At 41.8% G+C, this 21,636-nt stretch overlaps 1 protein-coding gene across 7 annotated transcripts in view; it reads left to right on the top strand.

Moving 5' to 3' along the window:
* Window positions 1-21,636, top strand: part of ARHGAP24 (Rho GTPase activating protein 24) — a 225,616-nt gene that overhangs the window by 85,260 nt on the left and 118,720 nt on the right. Inside the window, exon 1 of one of the 7 annotated variants that reach the window (XM_080365312.1) lies at window positions 10,092-10,206. The exons of 5 other annotated variants lie outside the window; for them this stretch is intronic. The gene's annotated coding sequence lies outside the window, so the exon portion shown is untranslated. Of the gene's footprint in view, window positions 1-10,091; window positions 10,207-10,683; window positions 10,828-21,636 lie in introns of those variants that run through there. One more of the 7 variants, XM_080365310.1, reaches the window with a different exon arrangement.

Raw genomic sequence — 21,636 nt, 5'->3', positions numbered from 1 at the left:
ATTCAACCATGCAGAGTGCCGGGTCCTGCCCTGGGGTCACACCGGCCCCACGCAGCGCTCCAGGCTGGGGCAGAGCGGCTGGGAAGTGCCTGGGGGGAAAGGGCCTGGGGGTGCTGGTGGGCAGCCGGCTGGGCAGGAGCCAGCACCGTGCCCAGGTGGCCAGGAGGGCCAGCAGCATCCCGGCTTGTGTCAGCAACAGCGTGGCCAGCGGGACCAGGGCAGTGACCGTCCCCCTGCACTGGGCACTGGTGAGGCCGCCCCTGGAATCCTGTGTTCAGGTTTGGGCCCCTCGCTGCAGGAGGGACACTGAGGGGCTGGAGCGTGTCCAGAGACGGGCAGCGGGGCTGGGGAAGGGGCTGGGGCACAAGTGTTGTGAGGGGCGGCTGAGGGAGCCGGGCTGTTCAGCCTGGAGACAAGGAGGCTCAGGGGGGGCTTATCGCTCTCTGCCACTGCCTGACAGGAGGCTGTAGGCGGGTGGGGGTCGGTCTCTCATCCCAAGTAACAAGCGACAGGACAAGGGGAAACAGCCTCGAGCTGCACCAGGGGGAAATTTTAGTCTGGATATTAGGAAAAATTTATTCACTGAAAGGGTTGTCAAGGCACTGGAACAGGCTGCCTGGGGAAGTGGTTGAGTCACCATCCCTGGAGGTATTTAAAAGAGGTAGATGCAGTGCTTAGGGACATGGTTTAGTGGTGGATTTGGCATCGCTGAGTTAATGGTTGAACTCCATGATCTTAAAGGACTTTTTCAACCTAAATGATTCTATGTTGCAACACCCAGTTAGTCCACTGTGTTTATTCAATGTGTTCTGTAATCACCCTGTTACTTTTCAATAATCACCCAATTACTTCTCCAATTGTGGCTATCTAAAAGGGTAAATAGAGGATAATGCTTATTGAAACTCACCTCTGTGTTCTTGTTCTTAAACCATCTCAGAGCCAAGGCACAAATGTAGTTGTCTTGACTAATGCATGGAGATTTTGATATGTTGTAGAAGTGTAAGAAATATGAAGTAGATTTCAAAGCTAAGGAGGCCAGTTGCTCACTGGAATTTGCAGATGCAGCTCAGCACAGTGTAGCTTTATTTTGATTCTATACATGGCAAGGGATTTTATTATGAAAGCTACGTGCTGTAAGGGATTAGTATGCAAAGAAAGCAAGCATGGTATCTGTGAGGTTTGCTTAACGCTCACCCTAGTTTGAATTCATGACATTTTAAAAAGTTTCTCACTGTGGTCTGTATCTTTTTCATATCTTCAAAATATTGAAAGAAACCAATTATTAACGTTGCAGGTCTAGGGTTGACTAAAATTTTGTTTCCATTGAAAATTAAAGAGAGCTCTGAAAAAGTGTGTCTGTCTGTCTTCCCCTCCTCCCCAAACACACAGAATGCTTTCTTACCTAAAATTTACAGGCAAAATGGGACATCTTATCAGGCATTTCATAAATTAGGCCTGTATTTCTTCTGGATGTTGTAGATGGGAAAGAGAGAAGCTGAGCTGCTGCAGCTGTAGCTGTTGCGATTATTGAAGTAGGGTCCATACTCTACAGCAGGGGGTGTGGAGCACTGATTTCGGTGATGATGCTCTCTCCTCCTGATAGACATGACCATGGGAGAAGGGCCTTTAGTTCCTGCTGCAGGTTAAACTAGAAGGTGCTGTTAAGGAAGTGCACAAAAATGGGCTGTTCCTATCTCGGGATGGCTGCGATGCCACCTTTGCTGCCACATCGCAGGTGAAGACATTGATGTAAAGGGTTTTGCTGAAGTTGGTGCTCTATATGTCCTGATTCATATGACAATCTTTATCTGTCTGATGATGTTCACCCTGGGTATGCTTATTATGCCTCTGGTCTATGTGAATTTGGCATCGAGTGTGGAATATTTAACCGTAGGCCTGAGGGGTGTGTGTGGTGTAGGCACAGAAACCTTCCTGTGCAACCATGCAGGCAGCTGTATGGCACCAGAGGGTCACTGCCTGTGTGGGACCTGCCAGAGCTGTGCTGCAGAAAGCGCCCTCAGATGCAGTTTGCAGTTTTCCCTGAAAGGAAAGAACTTGGCTGATAACAGGATAGTAGGAAACGGTAATGGAATAAGGGTTGAACAGTCAACCATTAACGTTTTGAAGGCAGGCCCTCCTCTCCATGTTCAAGCACTTGCCTCAGAGATCACTCATTTCCTGTGTACGAACCCATCCCAAACACCACCGGTGTCTGGTGGGATGTGTACATCACATTTGGAGGTGAAACGGTACTTTGCTGCTGAGTTTGAGTGCTTTTACCACAGTACCTTGCAGTTGCCTAAATTTTAGAAAGCCTCCAGAGAATGCCATGTTTCATCCGTGTTTTGAGTTCTCTGTATGCTGTCTCAGCCACCATCTGTGTTGCTTCTGCTCCCATAATTTGGCTGTTTATTGCTTGGCACTTTTCACTCAATTTTCTTCCAGCCTGAGCGCTTATGTGCCAAGCCTCATCCCAAGATCGTCCTACCCCAGGTTAAAAAGTCCTGTGCAGCATCACTGACAGTGGGAAAGCAAGCTGCTGAACTGATGGACAATGCTGATGGGAGAGCATGATCACTCTTGTAACTTCACAAAATATTTGATATGCCATCTTTCTATGCAGTTAAATTTAAAAGTAATTTGCAATTAATTTTTGGGCTGCCTTCAATATTTATCCAGCACTTCCCTGGGAATCAGACAGTATTTTTTGTTTTGTTTGTGCGTTCTTAATTCTGGGTATGGAGTTTTGACTGTGTTTAGGATAGCACCAGTGTATTTATGTTTTCCCCCCTTCCTAACAAGCACGTAGCTATAGTGACTTCATACTGGAACAGTTCTCCTGGTGAAATATTATGCTAAGAATTCATGCCAAAAACAAAGGTTTTGGGCAATCAGGTAGGACATTTCATGCCACAGCACCAGTCTTTGGGGGATGGAATTAAGACTGAGACTCAGGCTGAGTGTGGAGGCATCACAGTACCTGTAGAAGTGGTGTCAGCTGTATGTTAATCAAAGATGAAGCGAGCTTTGCCGCCATCATTGTGTCACAGTTGGTTCTCAAGGCAAGTATTGTTGGTCTTTTTTAATGGAGCTGTTTGTCATCTGTAGCCTCTTCGTGACTCAGTATAAAAATCAGTTTTATTGGCTGACAGCAACAAAACTGAGCTCATTGAGTGTAATAGAGAAAAATATATTGTAGCCAAGGTTCTGTTTAGCCTTTGTTAGCTTTCATATGAGAAAACAGCTGCATAGCAACAGGTTCTATTTGCAGGGTTTTTTAAAATTTGTCAGCTTATATGAATGTTGTGTTAAATGTATGGCACTGAAGCACACACTGCTCTTGGATTCTGTTTTCCTTGTATTAAAAGATGAAGTAATTTTAGTTGTAATCCCAAAGGCAATAGTGACAAGTCCTCTTTTTATCTATGTCTGTGGGCAGCCTGAAAACTTGTGTGTGTCTTTGTTTATTGGTAATACATGTAAATTATTTTGGGAATGTACGTGGGAGTAGGTTTATACTATGAAATTCTCTGTATACAGCTATCTCTGAAGATGAATGAAAGAAATGTGTGTGGAGACAAGTATCTTGCGGTTTTGATGCTGTAATTAAAATACAGATGCCTTTATTTTGCATTTTGAAAACATTCTGTTCATTCCTTAAGTCATGACATAGTTTATTACTAAAAATTGCTCCTTTTTTTTTTTTTTTTTCTTCTTTTGTTGGGCTGGCAAATTTAATTTACAGGAGTGAAACTGTCTGCTGTACAGCATGAGGCCTGTGCCGCATTTCTGTGCAGGAGTTTTCTGTAGCAGAGTCAGTGTGATGATGAGGTGATTAGTGATATCTATGGTTATTAACAGCTTCTCTTGCACTCACAGGAAGGCTTCATACTTAAGCGAGTTTAAATAAATACTTTTTTAATGGGAAATATGCACATATAGCAAAATTGTGTAAGTAGGTTTGTTCAAGTGATTGTGTTTTATTTGCTGGTTGCTATTAGTTTTATTTAGAAGATTAAAATTCTATTCTGTGTGCTTGTTCCTTTCGAAAGGCAACCTGAGGTTTTTATCTTGGTTTGCAGGTGTAATGGGGGAAGGAGTTTGTGTTCACGCAGAACTGAATCGGATGACCTAGCTGTGTTTCAGTGAACTAGACATCACCCGAAAGTACAGAGGTGCAGAACAGAGGCACGTGAAAGCACTGTAGTTTGTCTGTGTGGTGGTTTGCAGGTGGGAAACTTGATTCCTGTTTGAATCGAGTTGACGTACTGCATTTGCACCAGGAGGAGCTGAGCACCAAGATATGTGGGAAGCTCAGACTTGTCCATTGTTTTTCACACAAAGCTTGAGTGTATTTTTTTGGAGTCCCCTGGCCTTACTGAGGGTTGCACTTTGGAGGCATTTTGAGCAAGGCCAGTACTGAAAGCCTTGCAGTAGGAGCCTGTGGCCTTCCCAGGGGTGTCTGGATGCTTATAGTAGCTCCCAGGACATGAATCCTCATCTCCTGATGCACTCAGAAAGCACATCCAGGTCAAAATACTCTGGAACTATGTAGATAATTGCCTAGAAGAGATGATGGTTATTGAATGGGTGAAGGAATGTGCTTCATCACTGACTGGACTTTGACCCTGAAAACTGAACTGCTTATACTGCTGCCTCCCCAGTTGCTGTTATTTGAGATCTTTATGTGTCAGCTGATGTCCAGCTCTATGAGAGTGATAAATCATTTCACAGCTTGGCCTCACGGGTAAGAAGCCAGATGACAACTCCAATGGTATTTCACCATTTGAATGTTATCAAATGATGTATTTGTCCCCTCAAAGCAGTTTTAATAAGAAAACAGCACTGAGGACAAGCTTGCTTACAGGACCACGTTCATTAGCATATAATTTGTTTGCATGCTCTGCTCTAACGCATGAGTTTCCCTAGAGACACAAATATCCCAAAGATTTCTCTGATGAGTTGTTCAGTTGCATGAGTGTTAATATTTAATTATTACTATTTAAACTAAAACATACATTTCCAAATGGTGATCTTCAGTACTCCTTGTGGACTCCTTTGCTTGTAAACTTTGTATGTCTGTGCTGTATTTTCACCATTGGCAAAATATCATAGTTCAGCATGGGCATCGGACTGGATGAATTTGTACTTTGGTAGTACTGAGTTAACCAAAGTCTGTTCATCCCTCTAAAAGCATTCTCAGTGCAGCCCCAAGTTACGTGTCTGCAGCTTAAGGCACGCTTTAATTCTTAGGGGTTATTGAGACTGTTAGGAAATAACTAATATTCCAGGGAAGTAACCTGTTGCCTCTGCTGCTGCTTTGTGTCTACTGATACCTTGTATGTATGGCTCCTGGGCTAATCTCCCTTCCCATCGGGGAATGCAAGATCTTTCTTGAGTTGTGGATGCAGGAGATTGCTGAAGGCAGGAATTACCTTCAGCACTGTATGCTTTTGCTTGTTTAAGGTCAGTTTGTCAGGCCTGAGAGCTGTAGTCAAGACAACAAGCCCAAATAGATTGCTGAGGACAATCACACAGTTTTTATTCTGGTTTAGGTGAGCTCTCTCTGTGCACAAGTTTTCTGTACGTACATGTTTTCAGAAAGCAGTTTCTCAGTGATGCTGTGCAATAGAAGTGTTGGTTCCCGTTGTGGTACTAATTGAAAACATGCCAAACAGATTGGCGTGATGAGACAACTTACTAATTCTTCAGCTAGGAGTACGGGATATACATCAAAGTATGTACTTAAAATACTTCAGCGACCTTCCCAAGTGCTTCAGCTGGAAAGGCTGAGAAACAAAAGGAGTTTTGCTGGACTGCCATGTACAAGCCTGTCTCAGGACCTAGTTTTGATACTCTGGCAGTCTTTGCTTCTATCATACTGTTCAAACATTTGGCTGCTTTTGCATCACAGCTTTTCTTGTAAGAATTATTTTCAGGTAATTTAGAAGTCTGCAATAGGTTTTACAAATTGATGTTAGGAAAGTGCTCCCCAAAGCTGTTGTGAAGAGTGCCCTATGAAGTATTTTTACATTATTTTCGACAACTTCAGTTGTCACTGTTCACAGCATGTTTGAATCTCATTTTTCTGGCATGAAATTCTTATGCTGTGCTTTCTCAGAACAGTAGGCAGTCTTTCATCAGGTTTCTAGGCTGACTTTATGGACTTCTGAAGTCTTTGACTACAGAGCATTTCCCAAAAGCCCATGGCTTTATTCAAGAATCTCTGCAAAGGAGTGAAATATTAATTCCCAGAACTTTGAAATTGTTAGAATTATTTTTTCATTAGTCAGAAGACAAAAAGAAAAAAAAAAAAGAAAAAAAGGTATCCACAGGCCTTTTTCTTTATATCTTTAATTGCATAGCATATGGCAAATGAAGTTTCCTGCAGATTAACTGTTCTGTTATGGGAGTATGAGATGGGGTTGAGGTTTCTTTTTTTTAAGCTTTCTTTACGTAAATGGTTGGGTAAGGAACTATTTTGCTTCCACAGCTACAGTAGGCTTTCACTCCCCAAAGCTTGATGATTTTTTTAGTTCTAAAGGGCGATGTTGTTTCATTTCTACAGGACAGCTATTTTATATTTAATCAGCTTAGATTTGCCTAGGTCTGTGCACCCATGGCTGAGTCAGGAAGGATCTGTTTAGCATATGTGTGTCACACTGATTTCACTGTCAGTAAACAGGCCCTTTAGCCTCCACAAGTGTGTTATGAGGTTTGAGAAGATAAATGGCTGCCAGTGTGTTGTAAAGTTATTAAAAACTCTTTGGTTCCATGTTGATATGCAGTGCTTAGTAGATAAAGTCCTTTGAGACTTTTGCCATGAGTTCTCAGACAATTGAAATGGGAAGGCCACACTAGGTGATAATTCTTTTCACCTACTAGTTGACAGTGTTTTTAATTAAGGATCCATGAAGGCCTGGAAAATGTGGTTGTGGCAAGTTCACTTGTGTGTTTTCCCTAAGGGACACAAGTAAGACGAAACAGAATTACAGATAAAACTTTTTTGGCTAAACAAGCACTTTTGTTTGTATCTACATTGTTTCCCGTGTACCTTAACAGGCTGGATGCCAGGTACTGTAGCTTTTATTCCAATATTCTTCTCTTCTGACATCAGTACTTTGCAGTCTTAGAAGTCATATGACAGCAGGACTTGGGAAAGGTAAGACTCTACAGTGAGGCACCAAAGGGGGAAGGTGATTAGCTGGCGTGTTTGACTGTGACTGGTGTAGGTGGTTGACTGTGACTGGTATAGGATGTCTTGAGATGGAAATGTTTTAGAAGGCTTTGGACCCTTTTATTTTGAAGTTGACCAGTTTGTTTTCTGTAAGGATGTAACCTTGTGAAAAACTGCCATGTCCACGGTGAGGGTACACCCACATGTTGGACAAGTATCTTTCCTTGAAGGCTCAGCAGAGTGTTAGGAACACATTGCACTAAGCAAATTCCCTTCTTTTGACTTTAGGGGAAAATTATGTATTAAAATGTTTCCTGCCCTCCTGCGAAAAATGCCTTTCCATAGTGTGCACATGCTCACGCCTGAGCACTATTTCTACCTTTGCTGTCATGCAGATGCTCTGTACTCCCTTCACCATCAGCATGGCTAGCACAAGATTGATTCCCTTTTCTCCATGATATAACACCCAAAAATGTAGAGTTAAACCAGTCAGCTGCTTTGACTTGTTCCGTGCACTGAATTCCTATTTCCTCCTGGTGTGACCCTGGTGGATTTAATTGGTGCTGCCACAAAGATGAATGCCTCCCTCTGCACATGCTGACAGCCAGCAGTGCCTCTTCATTAGCTGTCAGGAGCACAGGACCTCAAGGGCATTGCTGATACTGCCGGCTGAACTAATTGTACCTCTGATATTTTCTGGAGGGAGCAGGCAGCCTGTTTAATCAAATGGGCACCAGCCTTTCCGTGCACAGATATCTCCATGTAATGGCATAGTGTGCTAAAGCAGCTTTGAGTGCTGCTTGTTTCCTATTGAAGATCTCCTGAACACATGGCCGTCCTTATTAACACAGTGATTTCTCAAAAATGTATTTGGTAGGGAGCCACCTCTCTGTGTGTGGACACATTCACACGCTGTCTGTTCTCGTCCTTCAAAGGAAGCTGTAACAACTCTAAACTGCTTTTTTTTAAGTGACCTTTGGAAATGCATGGAGTCAGAGAGCCGGAGAAATGAAGCCAGCTGAAGCTTTGCTGCTTGTTTCTCACAAGGTTAATGGTGAGGGCTCAGTGGGAATGAACTCTTTTCCATCTCAAGCATCAGTTCTTGTGATGCGCAAATATCTGACATGCCAATAATAGGTTTGTCTCCTTCACAGTTTTTAGAAAAGCAAAATCCAAATCATCCCCAGTTCTACAGATGAGATGACAGGTCATGCCACCAAGCTATTGTGCCGGCATCATAAAATCTACTAATTTCAAGCTCTGTGCCCTACAGGTCAATGCACGTAATATTCCTCTTAAACATGTTTTTTGTGCCTTTGTTGTCGTGGCTACTGAACAACACCAGGAGAAGGCACCAAGTTCAGGATACCTGCTTTCTGTTCCAGTTCCAGCAGCGACACCTTCCATGATATTGGACCAACTAATATCTCTGTGCTTTTATGTCCTCCCATGTTTAGTTGAGATGATACCTGCATCCCTGTGAGAGGTATAAGCCTTGTGAATTAATGGTGGTAAGGAAATGTAAATCTGAACTAGTGATAGCTCACAAGAAGTTTTTATAACCTTTATACTGGGGGTCTGGGGAACAGGAAAGACCAGGACTGTGACACATACTTGCGGAGTGATATGAATAGTTTTACTTCCTCTCTTTCATGTGGAAGATCCCCTCATGATATCACATCTGTTTAAAGATCAAGATTGGTGTGACTCAGTCTTGGGCTGCCAAAGAACTACCAAAAAATACCTTGTTTATCTTGCAAGGGGAGATGGGGCACCTTTTCCCATTCAGAAGATGCGGTCCCTTTTCTGGAAGAATTCCAGCACTTGTATCTAGCAGAGAAGAGCCTGCAATAGCTGATTTAAACATCATTTCTATATTTATAGAAATATTCATTCATGGGTATTTTTTCTGCCTAAAATTAATAGAAATTATAGCAGTGAAGGCCATCTGATTTTTAAAGCTCAAGGAATTAAATCTAGATGCAAGAACTATGTAAAAATTAAAAAAGAGTCCTTTCTAAATGTTGTCTTTGAGGTATGCAGCATATGCAGAATAAACAGGTTACCTAGATCACTCGTAGGGCTTGGGTATGTAACTTTGAAGTCAGTGAAACAAAAGCTATCACAGATTTTCATATATAAACGCTGCTTTCTTGGATCTCTTCTATCTTTGTGAATTGAGTACAGATTATAGTTTAAAAGTGTGTGTATTTATATTGAAGTAGTAGTAATGTTGCCTGCTTTTTGAATACTATTTACTAGTTAGGGTCTGTTCTGAAGATAGGTTACAGATGAAGCACTTCTGAAAACTCATGAACACTTGTAGCTTTCATTTTCTTTCCTGTAAAGTAACTCTACTTACTTTTCAACCATCTGTTCTAGGTGGCATTAATTTCATGTGGCAGAAGACTGCACAGAGTCTATAAAATTTGGAATGAGCTCAGTTTCTTTACCTGCCTTTGCCATTACTCAAGCATGGTACATAAAGCTGAAGTTAAAAAGTTATTTTTCACTTGTCTTTTAATTCAGAAGCAGACTGCTTTTATTGGCCCCGCTTAACACGTGGTGCATGTGTTCTGGTGTGTATTTCCTCCATTGGTTAAGTTAGCAATATGGTTTGTCTGGATGAGCTTCACTGTGTGACCCACTGGTATTATCTACTACACAGAAAAGTTTGGAACATAGTGGCACTGGCATCTTTAAAAACTTAGGTGGCATGAAAGCAAACAGTTCAAATTTGTCATGAACATCTTCCACTATCAGCATACATGTACACCAGATTTGCTCTTAGTGAGGATGTAGCTTATGTCATGAAAATTATAGTTGGGGACTCTGTTTATTCCCACCCTCTTTTAAATGCCACCAGTTGTAATCACAGCAATGATGAGGTGTTTTTTTTTCTCTGCCTCAGCACTGCAGCTGGCACTGGAGCTTGACAATCAACATCAATGTTAGCAAATGGCTTAGGTAGTGCCAGACATGCAGAGAGAGTTGCCACGAAGCCAGGTAGTCTGCGGGAAGTGAGGAAGGTAATTGGAGCTTGTTGCTCTGACAATTTTTTATAGTAATTTGGGGACCAAATTGTGGGGGGCAATATTGGCTTTTTCCCAGTGTTATGTTAAGATGTGAGGAATGTCCTGAACTTTAATAGTGCAGACTCGGTGGGGCTGAAGGTGAATCACACCCTAACTGTATGGCTTGAAGAGTTGTGAAGCTACAGCGGGTCTTCAGCAACGTCTGTGTGGCGCCCGTTAACTGTATGCCATGGACACACCGTTTTATTTGTGAATACAAAATCACGTGTGTTGATACTTTGGGCATTCTCTGGTGTGTAAATACAAACTTTGTCTCAAAAGAAACAAAATGACTTTTATCTTCCTAACTACAACAGCAGGTCTGAACGGCATCTTTGACAGCTACCAGCTTCATGATTTTTAGCTTCGTGGTACGTCCCTCTAGTGGCGACATCAAAAAGTCCGACGAAGTAATAGTTTCACCTCTGCATTGGATACCCCGTTCAGGGCTTCAGTTTTTAGCTTGTTACATGCCAGCAGTATCCTTGGCACATCATGAAGCACAGCTTCAAACTTAGATTCCCAAACACACTGTGTGAATTGGGAAGACGGTAGTGGGACACTACAGAGGCAGTGGTAAGTCAAGCTTTTTGAGAAAAGATTTTCATAAATATCCACATCACTGGCATTATTTTGATCAATTGTGATAATGATTACTTTGCTGTTTGCTCACAGAAATGAGGATCCATCAGCTTTAGTCAACATGCAAAGTTTTATGATAAGATGATAATGTTTTTATTACAGTTACCTGTGTGCATTTTCTGTATTTCATTTGTTAAAAGGTGATCTGTATTTGAATACACTAAGTAATGACAATAGCATTGTAGGAAGAAGTGAGACAGAAATATTATGGAGGGATGCTCCAAAGTATAGACATTGAAGATATCAACATCTGGTGGGGTGTTCTGTAGTACAGATGTCTGCCAGTCTTCTGCAGTAATAACAGTGAAATTCCCATGCTCGTTGCCATATTCATCAAGAACCTCTGCAGATATGAAAAGTAAATAAATGAAAATGCATATACCTCCTTTGTCAAATCGCTGGTGGTATCCCACTTAAAACGGCAGGAAAGACAAGAGACTAGGTGACTTGCCTGAAGCTATCTGGAAAGCTGGTTGTTGAGTTTGAAGGCAGATCTCACCTCCTTGGTGCACCACAGAGCTGCTGCCCCTGATGTGGGAGGCAAAAATACACAGGCAGTGTAGCCCTCTCATCTCTGAAAGTAGTGAGAAAAGCAGGCTGTGTTTGGGTAAAAGGGTGGTTTAGCCAAACATCCTCAAAATAAGGTACTTGCTAGTGCCTAGGTCATCTGAATAGAAATTGGATTATTTTCCTAAAGTTTATACATCTTAAGGCAGATATGCTTTGTGTTTTCTCATGTGCTTGGGTGTTGCTGCCTGACCTAATCCTCTGCCCTGCCGCGGGTGGTAAGATGCTCACAAATCCTTTGCTCTTCATCCAGTCCTTCTGCAGGCTCTTTCATCTTCCTCCTTTTCCCATTACTGGTGCTAGAGGAACATTGATCCTTATTTAAAATAAAGTGTCATCTCTCTTCTTTTTCAGCCTCGTATTAGAGGAGTGGGACAAAACTTTTTAAGCCTATAGTGAGTGTGACGACCTCGCTTGTCTTTGTTTCTTCAGCACAGGTGTCAAATTTAAGGCTTAAAAGCAGAATTTCTACCTCATATTTGCCAGTTTTTCAGTTATATCATATCCTAGTACATAGTGCTGTTTTGTTATTCAGCATGGTAAAAGCTGGGTTAGCCTGACTCCTGTTTGGCAGAAAAGGAAAACCTTTCTGTGGGATGTAATGGCTTTGCCCAGGGTGACATTGTCTCATCTCTCCTCATGGAGGCCTAGCTTGTACTGCTACCTCTGGAGATGGAGATCTCTGCTAATTAAATGGTATGTCTTTTATAAAGCTAATGGGCATACCTGGTTGTGAAATCTTGATCTTCTGTGCTGTATTTCAGATCCCCACTATATTCGTAACTTCAGCGAGTGGTTATCTTTTATGTTCAGAAAGAAATAGAAAGGAGGAACATGTGATTAATGTATGTTGTTGAATAGACTGCTTCAAGGTTGGCTGTCAGGTCTTAATGAAGCTGGTCTGCAATTTAGCTGATGATTAATGAAGGAATAATGTCAAAGAGCAGTGCTTGATGGTATTATGTAGACTTCTGCTGCAGACCAAACAGTCTCTTCTGTGGGAGCAGGACTGCTGCTCTGGGTTCAAACAAGCTGTATGAAGCAGCCGACGCTCCCGCTCTGTAGTGCGGGTTGTGGGTGGTGCATGTCCAGGGCAGCCTGCTCGTTTATCCACGCACTGGCTGTGTGCAGCCAAGGCTGGCAGGAGGATCCGCTCCCTAAAGGGCTTCTTTCAGGGCGATCTTGGAAAATGTGACAGCCTTGTCAGCCAGACTGCTGCATGCCAACATGGAGGAGGGAGAAGGAAAACACCCAGGGAAGGGTGATCTTTGTGGCTTGCCAACTGCATCGCCGCAGCTACAGGGTCCTGGGGGAGGAGACACCATCTGCTACCATTTGGCACAACTCAACCACGAGGGCACACAGCACGTTATTGTCCTCGACCTTGGTGTAAGGCGTTGGCAGCGTGCCCACTAGGCTGCTGTCTTCAGTAAGAGATAGGAGCGGGGAGGGACGTGGCGGTAAAATAGCAACTGTGTTTGTGCCTTGCATGCTGCAGTAGTACAAGTGCTGGGGGAGAGAGATGGGGGGTGTCTCAGACACCCCGTGCCTCTCTGCTCTTGCTGTGAAAGGACACCTACACCAGGAGTGAGTGGGTCCTTCTTGCCCATGGGGCATGCAAGAGGCTCCCAAACCATGGTGGAATAATGTGCCTGTCCAGGGCAATAACACCAATAAAGCTCTTAGTAACGTTAGAGGGGTAATAACAGGAGGCTTACACAGGCTGATGAGAGAATGAGCTGGCTCAGTGGAGACCTTGCTGAACTTGGGTAAACAGCCCCAAACAAGATTAGCTACACCAGGGGCTGATTTCCTTCAGAAGGACAGGGCATCTGCAGCCTCATGCCTTTCAGTTTGTGTTATGGCTTACTGTCATCTCTAAGTGTGGACCTAATTTTCTAGGGACAGAGAAGAAATCAAAGGCTTAAGGAAAAATTTCAGATAAACTGCCTAAACCACCCAGGTACACCTTTGCTTACAGAGCAAAATACTAACATGTCACCTACGGGAATAAAATGGCACAGAGATGGAAGTACTTAAGGAGCAGGGAAGCCAAACAGTGAAATCAAGGTATGAGAGACAATAGTGGTTGGAGCTAAGAATGCATAATGCAATTAAACGGTAGGCTACTAAAAAGGTATATAAAAGAGTTTGTTTCTGTTGGGGGAACGTGAAATAATTTGGGCCATACCTTTGTTACTTCCTTATCAATGGAAAGTCAAGTTAAGCTATGGTAAAGGCAAATGAATAGTCATAGCATAAAGCTCGTTTGCTCAAGGCATGCGTGCATGTGTGTGCTGTCTTTCCATCTGCAGTATTGCAGAGGAGCACTTCCAAAATGGCAAAGGAGAATCCAGGCAGGGAGAGCAGCCTGTAGTTTGTTACAGTCTTGTGATGGATAAAAGCATGTTTAGCTTCCATCTGTTCTGTTTTGGAAAAATCGCATTAAGGTGTGTCTTACATAATTCTGCTTTAATTAAAAATAAAAATGTATTGTGAATGTGTGAAATGGTGCACCACACACAATTAGAGCACTGAGGAGTCCTTCCTGGAAAGCAGCCAGAGATCAGCAGCATGGGCCTGTAGGAGAGTCTGTAGTGCTGATTTAGAAAGTTGTCATTATAGCAGAAGCTGGGCCCATGGACAGGCACGTCTTCTCTCCAGAGATTTGTTCTTTCTGGGTATCTGTAGAGGCAATTCATATGAATTGAAGAGTAGTATTTTGCCACAAATGGTTGCAAATCAATTTATTGTGGTTCCATACTATTAATCTTTGTAAATTTTTAAAATGCTGTCATTGCTTTGTTGACTCCAAATGCGTATTTGGAGTTTAAAAGCCTTGTCAAAGGTGAGTTAGACTTCAGTGCACTAAAACCCATTTAAAGAATCCCCAAAGGCTTTTTACATGTCAGTTTTTTTAAAGCCATATAGATTTGTGGAGAAGTGGACTCTCTTAAAGGAGGTGCTGTAATAGGTGTATGTGTATATGGTGTTTTATTATGTTTTGAATATAGTTTTGTCCACACATGCAGATGATGGGAGAAGTGTGAAAGTAATTCTCCACTTAAAAGTGCTTTTGATCTCTTGGACTTCTATTTATCTAGTGATAAAACCACAATTCAGGTATGTTTGGCAGAGAGTGTCAGCATCAGAACTGGGATAATAGAGGTTTACATTCTTGGAGTATCATTCAGTACCGTTGGACCTACAGCTTTTTTTTTTTTAATGCATCAGCTTTCCTTAAATTCCTTTTCTGTTTTAACAGCATCAACTACATAACAACATGTTATTTAAGTAAATAGACAGAGAATACTCCCCTGGAAATGCCCTGAAGATTCAGTCACATTCATAAGTTGCCTTGTTGCTTATGAGGCTGGGAAGAGATTTAATAAGGCTTTTATTCCATGGTAATTAAGTGTTTGCCTGATGACACCATAACTCAACAGATTAAATTGCTGTGTGAAAAGATACGATCTATCATGCGGAGATGCACATTTAATAATTACTAGTGCTGGATACCATGTGTGATATTCCCTCAAAATTTGTTAGGCCTTGCTCGAGTCCCTGTGTCTGGAATAGAGGCAGCAATGCACGGTGTTTTTCCTAAGGTGTTTTGTGCTTCTTAGTCTATAAATGAAATTGAGACAAATGTAATGCTGCTGAGTTACTTGAACTAATTTGAACCCAAACCTGTAATTTTACTTGGTCACCATCTGTATGCCTTGATGCTTTCGGATTATTGTTTATTGTAATATTAATACTGTTACTTACTAAAGCAGGTAATTCATACAGTTCAGAGTCCAACTAAAATCCCTCCCAAAAGCATTTGGATGGTTTCAGCCTTGATGTTGCTGGAGCACATCCTTGGAGGTCTGTTGTACTTAACCTGCTTCTGGTTTTGAAGAGAATAGGTGAAGATTAAATACTGTGCTTAGCTTTTCATTTTGCCCTTGCCTCTTTCAGTGGCGTAACTTACTGCAAAAAAAAGTATTAAGGTTTTGTGCAGTGCTTCTGCTTAGTAGAATCCTTGTTCTCTTTAACAGTAATGTCAAAAATTTTTTTTGTAAATTGGTGATTAGATCAATGATATGTGGAGTGTCTGGCAGTTCTTTTAGTGGTCGCTTTGCTAATTTATATACTTAACTCTATAATCTCGACCAGCTCTTAAACAAAATGACATTTAAATCGAAGCTGAATTTTTTGTGCATCTGAGGCAGTGATGTCTGACCTCTGTTTGTGCTCCACAGCAATATTTTGTTCTGCAGTTTAACAAAGAACTCCTCTCCTAATTTCTGCTACTAAACAGGCCTATTAACTAGTTTGTCCAACCTTAAAATTAATCTAAGTACTCACAGATCAGCTCCTCTAAATCAGTTTGTTCCTTCTGCTGAGGTGGGTGATGAAGTAGTATATAAAGACCTTTTGAATGTAAAGACCTTGTAAATAGGCTGAACTCTGCCCTGATACAGTGCCAGGCAATTAGCTGAGAGCACCGCTTGTTTGTGGCTGCTTCCAATTTACTTCAGATTTTGTATCCTGTGGCAGCAAATAGTGGTATTGTAGCCAGGCCTTTGGCTGTTCCTGTACTCAGTGACTTTTTCCAGCTCTTTTTTTCCTGCTAAGGGAAAGAATTGCAATTCCCTTTTCGTCCCTGATGAGCCTTTGCTTCCTCTCTCCATCTTCCTGACCTGGAACTAGCTGTATTTCTGCCCTTGCTGTGGTCTCTGACAGTTGGCAATGCTGTTCTTGTCCTTGCTGCTCCACGTCACAGTTAGCCTCTGCAAACCACCCTGATCTTGCTGACCAAAGCCTTCACGCAGCCTCGTGAAATACTGTGCTCCTGAAAGTCTCGCAGTGGAGGCGTGTGGGCAGGACTGCAAAGGGTGTTTTCCTAGCTTTCATTATCAAGGGCCAGTTACAGTGTCAGCATATACAAAGTCTGATACCGTTAAAAGTCCACTGTTTACTCAGAGAGACGTTAAAATCAAGGAAATTTTTTGATCCATGCAACCATGAGGTTCATATAGTTAATGTTTCATTTGTATTGCCTATGATACACTGTGCTGGGTAATGCAAGTCAAGTGCACGGCAGTGCTGCCCTCTGCAGCCTCCCGTTTTGGTGGCCACAGCAGTCGTGGGGAGCTGTTTTAGGGCACCCCTGCCCAGGTAAGCCTGGAAAGCTACCCACCTTCAGCAGGGGTATCGTCATGCTCGCTCCTTCCATCATCAGCCTGCTAATGCACTTTTCGACAGCAGGCTGTTGTACACCCCAGTCAGCCTTTCCTGTTGCCGTTAAGCAAGCTGGACTTTTCAGGTTTGCATGGGATGCTCTAAGCCTTAGCTCATATTAAGGATGCTCCCAATCTTGACGTAGACGTATGAAGCAGAGCTAGTGGAGTGACTTGCCGCGTGGTGGGTATGGCAAGTAGGTACCATCACACAGTCACAGCTGTGTTTTGCTCTCCATTCATCTCTGTCTGGAAATTTGCACTTTTTGTGCCTGTTACCAGTTCTGGCAGCTCATGGCAAGACGACTTACTGCTTTATAGATGATATTTTTTGAGGAGTAAAGTTCTCTGCTTGGACAAAAAAAATATTTTGGGAAAATGGGTATGATGACCATAGCAGTTTGTTTGTTTGTCTGGACTGTGCGGTAGGATGATGTTTTGAAGAAAAGGTTGGATTTCTATGTATTTTTCATATCAGTAATTTTGAGTGGGCTGAAGACAAGTGGTTGGATCTATTGAGATAACTTTGCTGGAAGCCAAACAACATTTTCCTGCTCTATTTTTGTTTCTGTATTGGGTAATCCAGACTACTTAATTCACTCAATGTCTCATGTGAGCAAAGAATGTGGTATTCTGTCACCAGATACACTTAGTCACCTCACCTTTATTTGCTGGTGTATGTAGTTAGAGTGCATATGTACTACCCAACTTACTCTGCCTCATTCAGATACAGATGTCTTCTTCAAAGTTGAAAGTTTTGTATTTAGATTTATTTACAGTGTCCAAGTGAATTGAAGTCATCCTGCATTTTCTTCATTGTAAGTGAGGACAGTTTGGCCTCTGTGTAATTCAATTTAAACTTTTCCCAGCAATGTAGTTAACTTGCTAACAAATTATGCGAAGTCCCGTAGTTGTGTGTATGATGACTTGGAAGAATTGAGCCAAGCCTTGACTTTCAGGCTGGGGAATTCAGTTTTAATCTATCCAGCAGGTCATCACTGCATGTTTCTCAGCAGAGCCCTATTCTTGACTCTATTATTGTCATTTCTCCCCCCGTGACTATTTTATGTTCAGAAATTAAACATAAGCAATGATAATCTTTTCGGGAAGTCGGTAGAGAAACTCCAGAGAGACGTTAAATTTAGTAAGTTGAAATGATCAAGTCATGAAGTTGGCAGAACCAGCATAGGATGCTGACTGTGATTTTGATACTGACTTTTTTGTTCTGTAGTCTGAGCTGTGAGTAATGCCCAGCTGACAGAGGCAGAGAAATGTGTCTTTTGGTAGCCAAAATAAAACCATGATGCTGCGTGCTGGAAAGAAAGGAGGGTTCAATCGCATGTATTAAGCTGTGTAAAACTTCGTGTGTCTTGCCTCTTCCAGCAGTTTACCTACCAAGGTGAATCATCCCATTAAAAAGTCTCCATTGAGTATCAAGTATGAACAGATGGAGGGTTTTCATGGGTATCCTCAGATGTTGTATCAAGCCTTGGAAGCAAAACTGGCAAGAAAGTAATGGCAATGAATGCTTAATAGAATTTCCCACTAGTATAATCTCAAAGCCAACAAGTTATGACAGGCAGCAGGTGAATGTATACTTGAGGATAGATTGTTTTGCCTCTCAACAGGCATTAAAATGTGTCTTCAATTAATATATATATTTACAAGAAGAGAAAGTAAATATGTAAACAGTTTCTTCAATTTGCATTTAAATTACAAATTATTTTGAAATAAAAAAACCCCACTGATTTGTGCAAGCAAGAGGTTTTCATATACAAATGTAAGTTTTAAGTTTCAGTAGGCTGCTCCATTTCTCCTTGCTTGATTTATATAAAAAGCTTTCCAGTTGCTTTCCTGGTAGGCAGTTATATTCCAAAACACTCTCTATGCTACCGTGCAATTACAAAGAATAACTTAGTGATGTAGGTGTCTTGTTGTTCAGGGCTGCTTGAAAATGGGAGAGCATTTGAGGTAGTAGTGGAGCTGCTGTAACCATTTTGTGTGATGTACAACTAGGGTTTAAGAAAAAAGCTCGGTTCTGGCTGCTAGACTGAATTTTCAGGAAGTGTTGGCAGACAACAGGTATAAACACCAATTAATCGCTATGTACAAGAAAAAATCAAGGTAATCAGAAAAAGCCTCTGGAAGGTGCCAGTAGTTCAGCCATCTAGCAGATGGAAGTAGTTAATGGAAAATAAATACAAGAATTAAAAAACGTACTAAGAAAAAAATTAGAGAATCAGATTGTATTAAAGTGGATTCTTGAAAAGCATACATATAAATGCTATAAAACTGCTAAATTAATTAGAATTATTTATAGGCTGAAATATCTGTTGTATTGTGAATAGTAGTCAAGTGGAAAACTATGTACGATCTTCATGCTGTGTTGTCACAAATTGAAATCATCCCTTGCATCCACTTGGAAAGTAACTGCTGTTTCTAAAATTGAATAGCCTGTATCCCCTCTCTAGGGAACAGTCCTCTCCCATCCTTAGAAGGCTCTTAGATATTTGAAAATGAGCTTTAATGCTACGATGTTAGAAAAATTCACCTGAAGTACAGTACACTTGAGATTTTCTTTCCAACTGCAACGTGTTCTGACAAGCAGTGTTTTCTTAAGGGGGTCGTCTTGCTCATGTTGCAGCTCAACAGATAGTCTGACATTGCTCTCAGCCTCAACGTGCAGCTCTTCTACCTCCTCCTCTGCTTGGAAGATGAGTGCAGAAGAGCATGGAGGCTTCCAAACAGTAACATAAACAGTGCTTCATAATTGTCATAGAATTCAGGCTAATGACCAGCAGTGGGAATGAAACCAACCCTGGCTCATGGTGCAGAAGTTGCTGTGCCGAAACAGAGTGTTCCATTACTTTCTACATCTGTGTCTTGTAGGACTTTCTATATCTAGGTCTCCCTAGGAGATCCTGGAGGTTTCTCAGCTCCCAGCCATGTCAGAGCAGCCATTCTGTGAAATATCTCCAGAAGCAAATTCTCTGACAAATGCGGAGTGCTCTAGGCTTCTGGTCCTCTGCTTAGCACTAACGTGGCTTAATTCTGGAGCTGGCGGTGGCCTGCTTACCGCTGTGAGCCCTGGCATGGTGCAGGCTAGCAAGACAAGGTGCAGTGGTGCCTGCGAGGGTCACAGCAACCACCTGCAGGCTTTTAAAAGGGTAAAGTGTAACTTTGAAATGGTATTTTTGACTGGATTAGGAATACCTATTCTCAGACCTGAAGCACTGCTGCTAACTCATTGCTATAATCTTTCTGTTAGGGCTGGGAAAAAGCTAGGCTCACCGTTTTGCGCAGAAGCATGTGTGCACAAGAGAGATGCTTGCACACTGGTGGTTACAGCATTTCTGTGACTGATTGTATTATGTGAATATAGATTGTTCACCTAGGATGTGTTTTGACACATGCACCTATTTCAGAAAAGCCTTTCCTGAATACATTTTTAATAATAAATAAGAACTAAATGTTCCACCTTGTATTAACATGTTTCAAAACTAGCTTATGTTGAAGAGGGATGATTCACTCTTCTTTTTGAAGGGAAGTGCACCCACACAGTTACTAAAGATTGCTGAATGTCAAATGTTTGTCGTGACACTTGACCTTAATCTCTGTGTAACTCTGGGAATACTTGAAAGTCTGGCCCCAAATGGCCTCTGGGCATCTATGAAGATTTTTTTTTAATTATTGTTGTTTTCCTGTTCCGCTATTAAACATTTAAATATTTGGTGGTTAGGGTAAAATGTTCCAGATACTAGTCTAACTAGTATTTTACCCATGTGATGTAAAGAAAAGAACCATAATTCTTAAACAGAGGTTAATTTAATCGTCTTATGCAAATGTTGTACAGTGGACTACTTGTAGGTTTTGGGTTTGTTATTTTCTTGTTTTAATGTTCTGGTTGATATTACTGTCTCAGGAAAATTGGACAATGTTGTATTCAGGCCTGACTCTCACTGACCCTGCTGCACAGACAAGTTTAATTTGTAATAGAGAATGCAAAGCAGAAACGGAAACTTGGAGTGGGAAAGTTTCCCTCTAGATACACAGCCTCAGAGAGGAGAGCTCCACGGGTGCAGACACTGGCTTGTCAGGAGAAGCTCCGGGTGCCACTTCCCCTGTGCGCTCTGATGGGCAGTACTCGATCCTGTGTTCAGTGGGGTGGATAGCATTGCAATTTACTTGAAACTTACTGCTAAATATTAATTAAAACTAAGAAGAGTGGATGGTAGACTTGGAGGGAGAATACTAATTCTTTGTGGACTCCAGGCACTGGGCTCAGCTTGCAGCCTGAGATGCCGGGTCCTGGCGCAGTGTCATCTTGGAGCTATCTTCTCATTCTCTGATGTATTTGCAATGTAAATAATACTGTGTTTAAAACAAAAAGTTTGCACTGGGTACTGCCTGGGCTAAAGAAATGTATGCACTCAGAATAAAAGGTGATCTTGCCTTGAAATTCCCTGGTTGTCTCCAGCTTCAGGCTGCAGAGGGGTAGGAATAACTTCAGTGAATGTGAAGACCGGGCTGTGACACCTTTCTGGTCTTTGAACTACCTCTTTACGTGTAGTTCCATAATAAGTGGACAGATGTATAGGGGTTCATTTTGGAAAGTCAGTATTCATCATCTGAGAAGCTGCCGCAGTGTTGGTCTGTGCTGCTACACCTCATCTTTCAAAATGATCAAAATGTTTGGCAAAACTGACTTTTCAGTGGAGATAAATCTACATTTTTATCAGTACTGCAAAGCTCTTCTGCATATTATTATAGAAATAAATTTGTTCCAGAAAGGAACCAAAATTTGTAACAAATTAGAATCCTGTCACAGAACGGTTCAGTGCTGTAGCACCTTGTGAGAGAGTATGTGGCCTGCATGTTCTTATCTTCAGTTGGCAGTATTTTAATATTTATATAAGAGGCAATGTTACAACTAAAACATATGGTTTCA

This window comes from Falco punctatus (genome assembly GCF_963210335.1).
Source record: "Falco punctatus genome assembly, chromosome: 1".
In the NCBI taxonomy this organism is placed as follows: Eukaryota; Metazoa; Chordata; class Aves; order Falconiformes; family Falconidae; genus Falco; species Falco punctatus.
Note: the sequence above shows the minus strand (reverse complement) of the source record. Positions and strands in the feature narration are given on the sequence as shown.